Here is a 14,401-nt window from a genome sequence, read left to right as displayed (position 1 = left end):
TGACCAAGCAAGCCATGTAAGAAAATGGAATAAAGCACAAGGTTAGAAACTTCTTCACATAAAAAGAGGCAACAAAGTGATAATAACCGAAGCATCGCAACCAAACTGACTGCACTTCATCCTGTTCTCCTAAAAGTACTGACCCTCCAGCAGTGTTTTAGGAAAACACAATATTTTCTTGCAGCTCTGAAAGTATAGTACTGAAGCAAGTAGTGTAACGGATTTACTAACACATTTTGATAAAGGAAACCTGCCATTTTTAACCTGGCTTTGCTTATGAAGGGCTCCAGTCCAAAACCAAAGGAGTTGCTCTCTCAATGAAGTTAGTCAGTTGACCGTGGCTCAATGCAGTGAATCAGCACCACCACCTAAGAGCAACAGAAGATAGGGAGAAAATGGTGGCCCTAATCAGTCCCTGATTTAAAAAGAAAATTAAATAGGAGATTCTACAATTGCCAAGAGTGTAGTGTGATGGAATGTTGCAAGTGATGATGGTATCATTAATTAACCCCAAACATTTCCTCTCCCACCATTCACATACATAGATTTTTTGTCCTATGAATGACAGTGTAGCAATTAAGAGTAGATATCTTGAAATAGAATCTTTCTTTCGCAAGCTTCTTGAAGAAGTTTTCCTTGACCTGGCTATACTTCAAAACCTTAGTCCATATCATCATTCTTTTATATGGGAAGCAGGACGTTGGCAGGATACCTGACCAAAGTAGACAACACAATAAGAACATGATCCTTTCCTTGCTTAACATCCAACTACCTTGGAGTCTAAAGGTTATACTTTCAAGTCACATTTCAGAGATGCAAGTGGAGATATTATCCAGTGGAAATATCAATGGTGTGTTGTGTAGGACGTTTGAGAGGTTTTCTTCCCTTTCCTTGTTGAATGCTAAAGATCCCACACCATCATTTAAAGAAATTTATATATATTCTTATTCTGTCCTTCAACCAACTTTGTCCAAACAGATTAACTGGTTACTCACCTCACTGCTGGTTGCGACAGATTAGCTGCAGTGTTAGGCTAAAAAATTGATTATAATGATGCACAATGATTCTGAGAATGTGAAAGGAGCTTGATAAATACAAAGACTTTCTTACTATATGGTAATCTAATAAAGGACAGGAATAGGTTGCTCAATACGTCAAACTTGTTGGGGAGGCCATTTAGTGAGAGGATGCAAGATCTGGATTAAAATTTAATTTTCTTTATCTGACATAAATGTGTCCGTTTAAGACAAGAAAATGCCAATTCATCCAAAATACACAGCCTTTCAAGGGAGAAAGAGTTTATGATTTCCACTAGCATTGTGTATGAAAAAATGCTTCCCGATTTCACTCCTGAATCACCCTTGAATAAGTTATACCCTCTTGATCCCATCAGAGGAAACAGCTTCTCTGTACCTAGAGAGTATGCAGTTTTAAATATCTTGATGACATCATATTTTATCCTAGCAACCTCCAGGAATAACAAGAGGCAAGCTTATGAAAGCTGCTCTAGTAATGTTGAATAAATCCCAACCTAGGATCTAAGGTCTGGTTCTGCAAACAGAATAACCACTTGGAATAACTGAATGGGGTCTGATCAGCTGGGTCTAATCACAGCCCCTCCACAGTCCTTGGTATTAGGTTGCCTGGTTACAACTGAGCAAAAGCTCAACTTACTTGCTTAAACTATTGGAGGTCGCTGGGCAGCATGGTTTATCTGCAGTTCTTGGTTTACTTTGCTGCCTATGGGCATTAGACTAGTTGCAATATAACTAGGATATACTCACATACAGGAATCAGGATGGGACAATTTTCAGATTTTCACATGGAATATTCATTTAGAACGTTTTGGAAAAATAAAACAGATGCCAATTTAGTCAAGGATTTCCACTTCTCACCATCATTTTGATCCCAACTGCTGGTAATATTGGACAAGTTCAATCTCAGAATAAAACTTAGCCTAACAGATCATAAAAGTTTTATTTTGCAGTTTATTTTATGTGGTGTTACTAAATAAAAGGGAAAAAAACCCAGCAACACACAAGACAACTTAAAAAAAAACGATTCAACTCTATCCACTGCAAAATCTTTTAGTCAGGGAAGAGTATCACTCCTATCTTTACTCAAATGACACTTTCTGGCCCTTCTACTGAAGCAGCTTAGGTCTGTGGCCAGAAGACTTCTTTCCAACTCTGATGGCCAAGGTGACAATTCTGACAACCTTGAGATGTCTACAAACATTAAAAAAAAACTGCGTTTGGTTGACTCATTCTTCAGGATTCAACCTGCTAGAGGCACCTACTATTGGCTTCTCCATCACTAAAACCCAACTTTGCAAACATTCAGCAATTAGCTCCTAATGTAGCTGATCGTCAGTTAAGTCACATGCTTTCCTGGAAATACCTCTAATTCACTGCTCAAAATGATTTTCTGACCTTTCAAATAAAAACCTTTAGAGAACTAGGAACTAAGATCTACTCTTCCCCTATTTTTCAAATTATACCAATAAATTACAAACCTCCATCACATCATTACTCATTTCCTAGCTAACAGTCTAAAAGACCAGTTTACAATGTGCACAGCCCTGTTCGGATTTTAATTCTGAGCTTGCAATGCCTTCTAATTCCACTAACTGCAGTTCCCGGCCTCTCGTCAATTTGTTTACTGAGGGTATGCAATATGACCATCCTTCCTTTTTTCAGTATGGTCCTTCTACACACCCCTCACGATGATAATAGGCCAAGATCAAACATTCAATAGAAAGGTTGCAGGTAGCTAGGGGGTTGCTTTAGAAGCCAAATGCAGAATAAGAGAACAGTGGTTGCTAAAAGAGTTACTTCCACTTTTGGAGAACCTGTCACTGGGCATCAAAGTACATTTTTACATAACTTCCAATCTTATTATATATCATATTCACTTTTCAACTAATCGCAACACCACTATGATACTAGGGTGCTCGAGTGGGGCATAAGGCAAATATTACAAACAGGTTAAGAGACCTTCCACAAGATGGAGATCTCATTTGCCTTGTCAGATGGATGTAATAATGAAATCATAGAATCTGGATCCTGTGACATTAAATGAACAGCAAGGACGTCCTCTCCAGTACCAGAACATTCTAATGAAGTGTCACCGGACTCAAACCTTAACTCTACTTTCTTCCCATAGATGCTGCCAGACCTGTTGAGTTCTTCTAGTAATTTCTGTTTTTATTTCAGATACAGTCATAGAGATTTGCAGAATGGAAAGAGACCCTTTAGTTCAACTTGTTCACGCTGACCAGATATCCTAACCTAATCTAGTCCCATTTGCCAGCATTTGGCCCATATCCCTCTAAACCCTTCCTATTCATATACCCATCCAGATGCTTTTAAAATGTTGTAATTGTACCAGCCTCCACCACCTCCTCTGGCAGCTCACTCCATACACACACCACCCTCTGTGTGAAAATGTTGCACCTTTTATATCTTTCCCCTCTCACCGTCAACCTATGCCCTCTAGTATTGGACTCCACTCTATCCATGCCGTTCATGCTTTTTTTAAAACCCTTGTAAGGTCACCCCTCAGCTTCTGATGCTCCAGGGAAAATAACCTCAATCTATTCAGCCTCTCCCTATACTTTTAAGCCTCCAACCCTGGCAACATCCTTGCATAATTTTTCTGAACACTTTCAAGTTTCACAACATCTTTCCTACAGCAGGGGGACCGAGGTGAGTGAATGGATGGGTAAGTGAATGGGCATCTCCAGTTCTTTGCTCTATTCTAAACTTGTGGAGATTTGAGGAAGACTCTCCGCTGGTTGGAGTCATACCTTGCACAAGGAAAAACGCGGTTGTTGGAAGTCACTCACCACAGTTTGAGGATGTCTGTGCATGTGTTCCTCAGTGTGGTGTCCTAGGTTCAACCACCTTCAGCTGCTTCATCAATGACCTTCCCTGCATCACTAAGGTCACAAGTGGGGAATATTTGCTGATGACTTCACCATGTTCAACGCCATCTGTGATTCCTCAAATACTGAAGTAGTCAAAGCCCAAATACTACAAGACCCGGAAAATATCCAGGCAAGGGCTGAAAAGTAGCCAGTAAAATTTGCATCGCACAGATGCCAGATGATGACCATCACCAATAAGACAGAAAGTGAACCATTGCCCCTTAACATTCAGTGGCATTATCAACCCCCATTATTAAATTGACCAGAAACTGAAACAACCAGATAAATCTTGTTGCTAAATAAAAAAAAAGGACAGAGGATAGGAGTCTTGCAGCAAGTAGCTTTCCTGCTGACTCTGCAAAGCCCGGTCAGCATTTACAAGACATAAGTCAGGAGTGTGACGAAGTACTCTCCAATTGTTAGGATATGTCCAGCTGCAACAACATGCAAGTGGACAAAGCAGCTGGATTGTTTGTGGATGTGGTACCAGTCACTTACTCCACCACTAACACTCCGTAGCAGGAGTGTGCACCGTCTACAAGAGGAACTGCTAAATTTTTCCAACGTTTGTTTATCTGCATCTTCTAAACACACAGCCACTTCCATTTAGAAGGATCAGGGCAACAGACATATAGGAATATCACTACCTGCAAGTTCCCCTCCATGTCACTCAATATACTTGGACCTGGAAATATATTGACAACCCTTCAACATTGCTGGGACAAAACCTGGAACTCTAACAGTATTGTGGATATACCTACACCAAATGGACTGCAGCAGTTCAAGAAGGCAGCTCACTACTACTTTCTCAAGGGCAACTACTTTTGGAAATAAATGGTTGCCTGGCTAGCAATGTCCAATCCATGAATAAACATTTTTTTTTAAAGAAAGTATTCTTCCTCACGTATTTTTGATTAGATATTAATTATTTATAACTGGGTCGTTTATTATTGCACTTCAGACGACTTGATAAGAATTTACAAAATCACATCGGATTGGACTCTTAAAACCAGAGCAGGGGTGATTTATCAGGGCTGAGAGTGTGTTGCTGGAAAAGCACAGCAGGTCAGGCAGCATCCAAGGAGCAGGAGAATCGATGTTTTGGGCAGGAGCCCTTCATCAGGAATTCCTGATGAAGGGCTCTGGCCCGAAATGTCAATTCTCCTGCTCCTTGGATGCTACCTGCCCTGCTGTGCTTTTCCAGCAACACACTCTCGTCTCTGACCTCCGCACTTGCAGACCTCACTTTCTCCTAGGTGATTTATCAGGGTCTACTCTTCAGGGTTGATTGCAATGACACTATACTAGTGAATCAATTAGGACTTTTAAAACAATCGTCTGATATCTTCCAAAGTTAAGCTACTGAAGTCAGCCCACAAGCTGGTTTCAATTTTCCTTTAATCCATATTGGGATCTGAACTAATAACCTCTGGGTTTGTAGTGTAGTACAGCAGAGGTATGAGGCTAGCATACTCTTCTGATCAGAGGGGCGTGCACACAGTTCACAAAACGAAGTTTTTTTTTGTGGTTTTTATCATGCCAAAGTTACCTGTCATCTTCATTACGACCAAGTTTTATATTAAAATAGTCCAAAGACCAAATGGAAGTTTGGTATTTTAAAGTCAACTGCTTTACTTAATAAACATCTTGGAATGTTCTGACATTATCCATATTAAATGGAAAAAATAGTAAAATAACACAAGTCATCAACTGTAAATTAAGCTTGAAAAACTATGTGAAATATTTTCCTTTGCAACATGGAGTCTCTTTATGCAAACATTCAGAAGCCCCAGCAGGTTGCCGAATTACAGGGTGCTTTTTTTTTTAAAAAAAAGGCAGGGTGAAATCCAGACAGTGCCCAGGTTGTGAACGGTTTCTGTTTTGGAGTCTGTCCACAAGTCAATTTGTACGCAACTTGGAAAAACAATGCAAGACAATATAAAGCAATTGTTCGCAAGTACAGCAAAGTTGGGGTCTTAAAAATTATACCCGTTTGTAACTTCAAGCATTTGTAAGCCAGACATTCAGTAATTGTGATCCCCTACATTTAGCAGCATATTGTTTATCACAGGATGGAAGTTTGGGTGGGAAGAGGAGAGCAAAGTGATGCAAATTGACAGCCTACCAGGCAACTACACACGATGATATTTGAAATATAAAAGAGATTGAGAGTTCAAGCAATTTCAAGTGATCAGCAAATAAATACAATTCCTGATGAAGAGCTTTTGCCTGGAATGTCGATTTTCTTGCTGCTCGGATGCTGCCTGACCTACTGTGCTTTTCCAGCACTACTCTAATCTGGAAATAAATACTTTCAGTGCTGTCAATGTCATTCAGATAAATTGTTGAAATTTGAGGTCCCAGCCCTAATCCCGTAGCATACCACTCTTTACATCTTGCCAATCAGAAAATAACCCATTTACGTCTCCGATTTCCTGTTCACTAGTCAATCCTCTACACATGCCAATACAATAAACTCTATTTTCTGCAATAACCTTTAATGTGACATCTTATGAAATTCTAGCTGAAAATCTAAGTACAGTATAACCAATGGTTTATTTCGTCCACAGCACGTTATTTCCCCAAATCAACTCCAAGCTGATCAAACACAATTCCTCTTTCTCAAAAACATGCTGACTCTGCCTGATTACCGTGAACTTTTATAATTGTCACATTTTGATACCTTTATAAAAGTTTCTAACATCTTCTCTATGCCAGATGTTAAGCTAACTAGACTATAGGTTACTACTGTTTTCTGTCTCTCTTACTTTTTGAATATAGGATTTGTACTTCAGGCTTTCTAATTTAATGGAAGAGTCCAGGATGACATCCATGATGGATATTCTCATCAACCTGCAACTCCAAAATTGTACTCCATATCCCTTCCCCGGTGATTGTAACTTCCCTCCCTTCAGTTTCCTGATTTATAGCTATTTTGGGATGTTACTTGTATCCGCGAGTGAAGACAGATGCAAAATTCCTGTTGAATTCATCTGCCATCTCTTTATTTCCATTATTAATTCCCCAGATTCACTTCCTTCAGAAAAAAATCTGCAGAAACTCTTAGTATCTCTTTACATATTTCTAGCTAACTTTCGCATTTTAAAAATTCCCTCCCTCATTAATTTTCTTTACCTCATTCTTTGCTGTTTTATATTCTGTCCAACCCATCTAACAATCACCAATTAATACATACCTTTTCAATACATTTGACTTTTTAATATTTTTGTTTAGTCAGCTAGGGATGACTAAACTTTATTGCAAGATCTTCCCCTTCAAATTTCTCTTCCTTAACTCAAACCTGGAGAACCTGCAGGTCCCTCATTCTCGACCTCTCCCCTTGCCTGAGGCATGGTGACCCTCAGGTTAAATCACCACTAATCGTCTTTCGCACTCTCTAGGATGAGAGAGGAGTCTTGTGGTCCTCTGGGACTATGGAGACTACTTACTATAACCTCGTTGTTCAATGGCATAACTTTCACTGAATCCTCCATCATCAATACCTTGAGGATAACCATTGACTAGAAAGTTAAATAGAGCACCCATATAAATACTGTACCTACTAAAACAGAGCACAGGTTGAAAATTCTATCACAAGCGAGTCAGCTCTTGGCTGCTCCAAGTCTGCTCACCATAACCAAGACACAAATTGCGAGTGGGATTGAATGCCACATACCTGACTAAATACAGCTCCGTAACACTGAAGCAGCTCAATACTATCACATTCCATACACAACCTTAAATATTTACTCCCTCTATTGCCTGCACACAATGGTGGAAGTGTTTCCCATCTACAAGATACATCATAACAATTCAACAAGTGTTCTTCAACAGCACCTTCCAAACCCGGAACCTCTAAAAAGGTAAAGGTAGCAAGGTGTATGGAATCATGAAGGTCGTGTACTATCCTGACTTGGAACAATATAATTCTTCACTCAATCATTGGGCCTAACAGTACTGTGGATTTACCAACCATGTTCAAACAAGCAGCTCAACACCACCTCTTTCTTCACGGCAGTTAGTGTTCATTATAAGTATTAATGCTGCCAGCAATATCTACATCATGTGAATGAACAAAAATAGAAAAACACGCAAATGAAAAACAATGAGACATCCACCTTAACCTGTGGGAGTCAAAAAAAGAAAAAATGAGAGCAAGAGACGGTGCAAGCAGGATTGGGTGGAGCTAGGGTGGCGGGGAGTGGAGACAGAACAGAAGGGGGCGGGGGGAGAGAAGGTGTGGAAGGAGAAGAGAGATGAGCAAGAGAAAAAAAAGAGTGAGAGACAGAGCAAGTCATGCAGGACGAAGACACAGAGGAAAAAAGTTGAAGAGGTACTGGGCCAAGTTGTACTCAAGGCAAGAGGACCAGATTAACAGGCAAAACGGTAAATTCAGAGATAGCATGAGATGCAAATCAGACTACACTAATCAAAATCTTTACTTTGATCAATGAGTGGGCCTGATATCACATTACAAATCAGCTAGAGCACCACTTCTGCAATGCATGGTAGGCTATGTTGAACACCACAGGATTATCAGGAACCAGATTTCATTTCTTCACAGCTCTAAGTGAAGGTCAGTTGAAATCTGACAGAGAGCCCCCATTGCTCCTAAACAAAGTGGGAAAGCTAATCATGAGAGACAGTACCATTACAAGCTACATGAACACAAACAGACCTGGTCTACAGATTTCTTCAACCAAAGTGCTTTTACATTATTCTGTTATTACAACCCAACTAGTTTAGCTTCCAGTTAGTGGAATCCACCAATCACAGAGAGAGAGGTTCTAGTCATACAGTACGGAAACAGATCCTTTGGCAAAATCATCCATGCCAACCAGGTTTCCTAAACTGAACTAGTCCCATGAGATTGCTGGGTTAGAGATTGAAAATAATGCTCAGTGGTAGACACACTGCACATGGCATCCTTGAATTTCAAGGTGCCACAATCATTTTATTATTTATGGTTATAAAAAGACCCTAACCTATTCTTAGACTACCTTTGTCTGTTTTTTTTTAAAACAGTTAGATCTTTATACTTTCTATATCCACTTGATTTGTGTGGATGATAACTCTAACACCTGAAATTCACTTTAAAAATTCGCTACTGCTGCAGTTTCAGGTTCCCCTTTTTAAATCCCTTGACTGGCAATGGAGATCTGGTGCTATAATTGAACATTTCCCAATAGTAAAGTCAAAACATAAGCCAAGGTGTTTGTTCCTGTGGGATTGTCATGTTTCCAATGGGATGATAATCCTATCTGCTCTCTCAGGCGTAGAAGGAATAGATCTGAGGCACATTTCGAAAGAGACCTCCCCAGTGCCTTAGCCGATATTTATCATTCAAACAGCATCTCATTAAATCGGTTTCTGTATTTTAAATATTACAAACTGCCTCGATTTTGAAAGGCTTCGTAGAACACAGAACAGTACAGCAAGGATCAGGCCCTTCAGCCCACCATGTCAGTGCCAACCATGATGTTGCTCTAAACTAATCCCATCAGCCTGTACACAGTCTGTATCCTTCTATACCTTGCCTGTTCATATGTAAGGCGAAATGCCTTTTAAACATTGCTATTGTATCTGCTTCTACCATTTTCAGGTAACCCTCTGCGTAAAACATTTTCCTTAAACATCTTTAAGCTTTCTCCCTCTGACCTTAAACCTATGCATTCTAGTATGTGACATTTCCACCTTGGGAAAACGGCTCCAACATCATCCTACCCATGCCCCTCATAATTTAATAAACTTCTAACAGGTCACCCCTCAGCTTTTAACGCTCAAGTTAAAACAATCCAAGTTTGTCCGGCCTCCTCTTATAACTAATACACATGGTAACATCCTGGTAAACCTCTTGCACCTCTCCAAAGCCTCCACAAAGTTTTACACAGCTACAACACGACTTCCCAATTTTGTACTTAATGCTGCGACTAAAGATAATCAGCATGACATATACCTTCTTTACTGCCTTATCCAATTGTGTTGCCACTTTCAGAAAACTGTGGACTCTCTGTATAATCAATGATCCTCAGGGTCCTGGGAGAAAGCGAGGACTGCAGATGCTGGGGATCAGGGCTGAGTGTGTGGTGCTGGAATAGCACAGCAGGTCAGGCAGCATCCGAGGAGCAGGAGGATCGGCGTTTCAGACATAAAGAATGTGGGTGGGGGAAGGGGGCTGAGAGATAAATAGGAAGATGGGGTGGGGCTGGGAGGGAGGTAACTGGGGCAAGTGATAGGTAGATACAGGTGGGGGGTGATGGTAATAGGTCAGAGGGGAGGGTGGAGCAGATAGGTGGGTTGGAAGATGGACAGGTAGGACAGTTCAAGAAGGTGCAGGGTTGGAGGGTTGGATCTGGGATGAAGTGAGGGGAAGGGATATGAGGAAACTGGTGAAATCCACATTGATGCCGTGTGGTTGGAGGGTTCCAAGGCAGGAGATGAGGTATTCTTCCTCCAGGCATCAGGTGGGTTGGATTTGGGGGTGGAGGAAGCCCAGGACTTGCATATCCGTGGCGGAATAGGAGATGGCATTGAAGTGGTCAGCCACAGGCAGTGGGATTGTTTGGTGCGTATGTTCCAGTGATGTTCCCTGAAATGTTCCATGAGTTGGTGTCCTGTCTCCCCAATGTAGAGACCACATCGAGAGCAATGGAGACATTAGATGAGGTGGGTGGATGTGCAGGAGAATCTCTGCTGGATGTGGACGCATCCTTTGGGCCCTTGGATGGAGATTAGGGTGGGGAGGTGTGGATGCAGGTTTTACACCTCTTGCGGCAGCAAGGCAAGGTTCCAGTAAGGGGGGGGCGTGAACCTAACAAGGAAGTCGCGAAGGGAATGGTCTCTCCGGAATGCTGATGGGGGTGGGGAGGGAAACATATCTCTGGTGGTGGGGTCTGATTGTAGGTAGCGGAAATTGCGGAGGATGATGCATGGAGATTAGTGGGATGGAAGGTAAGGACCAGAGGGATTCTATCCGTGTTGTGGTTGGATGGGTGGGGTTAAAGGGCAGAGGTGCGGAAAGTGGAGGAGATGCCCTGGAGGGCATTGTTGATCAAATGGGAGGGGAAATTGCAGTCCTTGAGGTAGGAGGCCAGTTGGAATGTCCTGGAGTGGAATCGCTCCTCCTGGTAGCAGGTACGATGGAGGTGGAGGAATGGTGAGTGAAGGATAGCCGTTTTACTGGGCGAGGGGTAGTCCAGGTAGCTGCGGGAGTTGGTGGTTTTGAAATAGATGTGCATGCTGTGTTGGTCACTGGAGATGGAGGGGTGCAGGAAGGGAAGAGGGCTGCCCGAGATGGTCCCGGTGAACTTGAGGTCAGGGTGGAAGGTTTTCGTGAAATTGATGAACTGTTCAACCTCCTTGAGGGAGTACGAGGTGGCACCGATACAGTCATCAATACAGTGGAGGAAAGGGTGGGGGAATGGTGTCAGTGTAGCTGTGGAAGATTGACTGTTTCATGTATCAACGAAGAGGCAGGATTAGCTGGGACCCATGTGGATGCTCATGGTACCCCTTTTGTATGAAGGAAGTGGGCGGATTTGAAGCAGAAATTGTTGAGGGCAGGGGCCAGTTTGGTTACCAGGAGAAGAAGAAACGGAGGGCATCTCAGGGTCCTGCCAGTTACTTTATACTTTCATTTTGCATTTGAGCTCCCAAAATGCATCACCTCAGTGTCCAGGTTAAAGTCCATCTGCCATTTTTTTGCCACCTCCCCACCCTAATCTCCATCCAAGGGCCCAAAGGATGCGTCCACATCCAGCAGAGATTTTCCTGCACATCCACCCACCTCATCTAATGTCTCCATTGCTCTTGATGTGGTCTCTACATTGGGGAGACAGGACACCAACTCATGGAACATTTCAGGGAATTTGAATTTCAGGGAGATCGGAATTTTGCTATATCCTTTGACAACCTTTCTCACTCCCATCAATTTTTAGGTCATCTGCAAAGTTAATAATCAGACCATCTATATTTTCATTCAAATAATTTATATAAATTACAAACAAACAGAGGTCCCAGCACTGATCCTTGTGGAACACCACTGGTCACAGAACCTCCAGTCAGAAGAACACCCCTCCACAATTACCTTGTCTTCCATGACCAAGCCAAAAGCTGCTTTGATATCTATAAGAGTTACATTTTCAATCAGTATTGCCATTGCATGAATTGTCAGAATATGTTGGGAACCAAGAGAGCTTGGCATCAAGGGGGTCTATCAAAACTAGAGTCAGTGGAAATGAGGAAACTCTCCATTGGGTGGAGTCACACCCATAATAAAAAAGACAGTTGTAGCTGCCTGAGGCCGACCATCTCAGTTCCAGGACATCTCCGCAGGAGCTCCCAAGGACCAACGATCCCAGCGACCTCATCAATTACTTTCCATCCGTAAAGTTCAGAAGGAGGGATGTTTGCCGGTGACTGCCAAGGGGCAAGCAACATTCACACATACACAAATACCAAGAAATATCCTCCTTCCTTGTTGGAGATTTGAACCCACTGCCTTTTGAGATTCAATGCGCTACCACTGCTGAATCCTCCACCATCGACATCAGAGAGCCAACGTGGACTAGAAACTGAACCTGACCAGCCAGCCAGTGACTACAATAACAGGCCAGAGAGCAGGAATCTCACAGCAAGCACTGCACCTCCTGACTCCCTGTCCACCATCCAACAAGGCACCAAAAGATCCCATTTTTAAACATTGAATATGTACTTTAAGAAATAAAATTAATTTCTGAACTTTGAGAAAGAGTGGGAGGATGAGGGTAATCGAGTTTCAAAGAGCCAGCAAACACAATGGGCTGTGTTTTACCCCCCCCCGCAATGAAAATAAACAATCCACATGGCATCTCCAAAACGCCCTGTCATCCTGTATGTGATTCCAGTGTAGTCACATTTCCCCAAGAATCATCTTTAGTTTCTATGTTTGTCTCAGACAATGCTGTCTTGAACCATCATTACTTTCACCATTTCCCTTTTGTTCTCTCTGCTTCTAGGTTTGCTCAAAAATTAATACCTTTAAATGCTGTTGATAAGTCATTGACCCAAGGCATCAACTCTGCATTTCGCTCCCTGATGCTGCTTGACCTGCTTGTCATTTTGTAATTAGATGGGCACACTGACAGTTAACAGTCTGGGATATTGCGAAACACCTCCTGCGAGTTCTGGTCCCATAGATCTCAGGTGAGGACTTCTGACTTGTCTCATCATAATTAGGGGATGGTTGGGCTGGGGATGAGCAGGGTGGGGAAAGGAATGGAGTTTGCTCCCACTTCTTTTGTGCCAGGTTGGGAACAGAAACAAGTGCATTGGTCTTGCAGAACGTTGCCAATAGGTCAGCAATACTTGCAGCAAAGGCGCAAACATGAGAATGGCTGACTGAATGAGCTTGCTGCTGTCTGAAAACTCCTAGGATACATAACTTAGAGCTTGTGAATGGAGATGTGTTGGGGAGGGCTAAGGAAGAAGAAGAGGGAAATGACATACAGGACTAAATGCATAGCACAAAGGAAGATACAGTGGGTGAATTAATGCAACAATGCAAGACAAATTAAGTTCAACAACATTCATAAATGTAAAAAAGCAACATTGTTGCCTTCAAGTTTACTAAAGTATTGCAGTCAGGGAAAGTTCTGAAAAAAATAAGCAAGATGCTAGTCAAGTTTGAAGTCAGGCTTCAGAAATTCACCTCACAAAACACAGCAGCCAAAACCTGCCGCTTCTGTATAATGGCTAACAAAGAAAATAATAATGCCACCTGCAGTGTCAATATTTGCATATGTTAAGTTCTAACACATCCTATCTTTGTTTCTTATTTTGTAAGAACCGTTACAAATATGTACATAGGTGTTTGTAAGAATGGATGTTGAAAATATGTTACACCATAATTATATCCTCCCACCAGTGGCAGGAGGTTGTTATTACATTGTAAATTTCAGCAAAAATTGTGAATAGAAGAATTTATAAAATTAAAGGGGTATCAGAATTGGAAAGAATTATTAGTGCATTACTAGATGGTTAAATAAATTGGCCTAATACCACTATTGTTCAATGAGAGAGTTATTATCAAGTGATATTTAAAGGACCAAACAGTTATTTCTCAGCAAACTCAAACAACAAATAGACTTCGATGCTTGGAGGGTTTAATGTCATTATTGCTCCCTAAGCTCAACTTGGAACTGAAGCTCTTAAACAGAGATACAGATAATTCAAACACAATGGCTTGACAGAAATCTAATGACAGAAACACACTCGTTACGCAGAAACAGTCATAAGAACTTCAAGCTTTATGCTTCTCTCATATTCTTTGCACGGAATACAGGATTCCTTAAATTTGAAACATTCAATTGGGGTTTTGCAACCAGATGTCCAATGTGAGGGGAGCTAGAGAGAGAGAACGAGAGCACAAGATAGTAAAATCGAGCATGCGACAGAGTGCGCGAGACACATACAGACTAAGTGAGAGAGAGCGCG

At 41.7% G+C, this 14,401-nt stretch overlaps 1 protein-coding gene across 3 annotated transcripts in view; it reads right to left on the bottom strand.

The window, feature by feature from the left end:
• setd2 (SET domain containing 2, histone lysine methyltransferase) overlaps positions 1–14,401 on the bottom strand; it is a 128,978-nt gene that overhangs the window by 77,354 nt on the left and 37,223 nt on the right. The window lies entirely within an intron of this gene.

Source organism: Chiloscyllium plagiosum, chromosome 4, assembly GCF_004010195.1.
Source record: "Chiloscyllium plagiosum isolate BGI_BamShark_2017 chromosome 4, ASM401019v2, whole genome shotgun sequence".
Lineage (NCBI taxonomy): Eukaryota > Metazoa > Chordata > Chondrichthyes > Orectolobiformes > Hemiscylliidae > Chiloscyllium > Chiloscyllium plagiosum.
The sequence above is the reverse complement of the archived record's forward strand: the minus strand, read 5'-3'. Positions and strand labels throughout refer to the sequence as shown.